Genomic DNA, 2,194 nt, shown 5'->3' with positions numbered 1-2,194 from the left:
GAGAAACAACAACCTTTTTTGTTTACATATACTGCATATTGTCTTGAAAAAAATTGTTTACATATATTGCTTCCTGCAGAAACAAACTCTAGCAGCAGACTCAAATTTGTATGACAAGTTTTTTGGATCAAACAGTAGCAGGAACAGAGTTTGATCATCCAAAAAATATTCAAGTGTAGAATGTAAAGGAGAAAACACATGATATCCATGTGCTTTGCTTACAAGGCATCACAAACTGTGGGTGCAAAAGACAGCGTGTCGTTGGCGTTGTCATAGAGAATATGGTAGTTCTGTTGTTGATAATTGCCTAATACCGACATGTCTGAACTGGGTAACATTGCCAGACACATAATGCCACCACTGGTATCAGCGTACATGTAGCTTTGTGGCGGCAAATCATAATCTGCTCCTTTGAAGTGGAAAGTTATAGTCGGAAAATTTGAAAGGGAAGAGGCCGGCTGGGTGTAACAGAGGTCTAGCCCAATTCGCGACCCCTCGGCAACTGGTGGGAGGTTGATGGAAGAAATCAACGCTTTCTTCAAAGCATAATACGCATCCTCATACAGATATGTGAGAGTGGTTCCAGAGTCTATCATAAATCCGCCACTACCATCTTCTTGAATATCAAAAGTAGCAGCAGGGATATCCAATAATAATGCACCTCCAACGCTAATTCCTCCCAACGAAAGGTAATAGAAACTTGATTGCGCTCTGTTTTCAACAAAAGGAGTTGAACTCACAGCGGCAGCTGTGGCATTCACGGTAGCAGTGTCACCTATAAACAAAGGGCTGACTTTGGAAGGAGAATCGGTAAAAGGCATGAGACAGTAAGAAAACTTATTAGCACCTTATGAATTACCAAGCTGTGAAATTAAAGATAATGAACCTCGTCCCAACCCGATTATTCCACCTCCTAGTCCCGAGTCCCCGTCATTGTCTCGGCCGCACCCAAATACGATGTGCTGAACAACTGACTGAGAAGTAGAAAAGGTAAATGTCTCGTATGAAAGGATCCCTGCAGGAGCCACCAGCATACTCATACAAGTAATGGCACTGTTCATGAGCACCAAAAAAGTCCACGTTTGGCTGGCAGTCAAAGCTTTCGCATGTGATCGCCTTGTAAGTGGAGGAGACTGAAGGATCATAGATTGGGTAGGATTGATTATAGCAAGAATCACAGGGCAAGCACTGTGTCCATATCAAGTCACTGCCTGTGTCTACAATTCCAGCATAGGCTAAAGATGGCTCACCAATTCCTACCGTCATCATAAATTCTCCTCTCCACGTCCTCTATTCCTACCGTCATCATAAATTCTCCACTCTCCACGTCCTCTATTTATTGGAGCTTCCATTTGTTTAGTTTTATGAGCAAATTGACCTGCACTTTTTGGAACTATGGATCTATGCAGCGTTCCTATCCTTTCTTTGACTGCGTCCCACTGCTTGCTTAAGCCGTTCAGTGGATGTAATATTCCCTGGAAAGAATGGAGAAAGCGATGAATCTCTATGCACGAGATCTACTCTCAACGCAACATGTGTTGAAAATTTCTGATAATTTCGAACAAAACAGAGGAAGCAAAGTTCCTCAACTCAACACAAAGAAATGAGAGAAATCTCGACAAGGAAGATATGGAGAAAAACTTTGTTTTTATTAACCATAAAAATGACAATAAAAATTACAAACTTCTTCAGAACTACAGTTTTGGAATAACTAAAAACTCCATACTCTGTTTTTTAACACAGATTCATGTTTCAGCATCTAGCAGACAGTTGCTGAAACAGCCTGTAGAATGCATTGCTGCTCCAAAACACAACGACTCTGTTTTCTTGCTCTTTTCTCTGCTCTGCCGTCTTCTCTGTCTTTTTCTATTTCTCAAACTCTCTAATATTCATCTAACATGAAAAAGAATTGTTGTTCATTACATTTATATGTTAAAAATATATTTGACTTTAAACAATAAAATAATAAAAATATCTTCTAAAGCTTATCTGCGTATTGAATGCAGCAAGCGGTGATGCCTTTTGAAGAAATGAAGTCGGCTGTTGCAGGGGAATTTAATTCTGAAAATTTAATGCGCAGTAATGTGCAAAATATCAAACACGACTTTGAGGCATCCAACACTCTGTAATATCTATAGCAAATTGGATTTCTCTCCAGATGTTTATGTTGCAGTTGGAATTAAATTCCAACACT

General features: G+C 39.8%; 1 pseudogene; it reads right to left on the bottom strand.

The window, feature by feature from the left end:
- Positions 1-218: 218 nt before the first annotated feature.
- On the bottom strand, positions 219-1,266 carry LOC149263562 (aspartic proteinase nepenthesin-1 pseudogene; annotated as a pseudogene).
- Between the last annotated feature and the right edge of the window lie 928 nt (positions 1,267-2,194).

The sequence above is a fragment of the Pinus tabuliformis genome, chromosome 6 (genome assembly GCF_031772625.1).
Source record: "Pinus tabuliformis cultivar Carrire ecotype Pingquan chromosome 6, CPIR1, whole genome shotgun sequence".
Taxonomy (NCBI): Eukaryota; Viridiplantae; Streptophyta; class Pinopsida; order Pinales; family Pinaceae; genus Pinus; species Pinus tabuliformis.
This window is presented reverse-complemented; position numbering and strand designations above follow the sequence as displayed.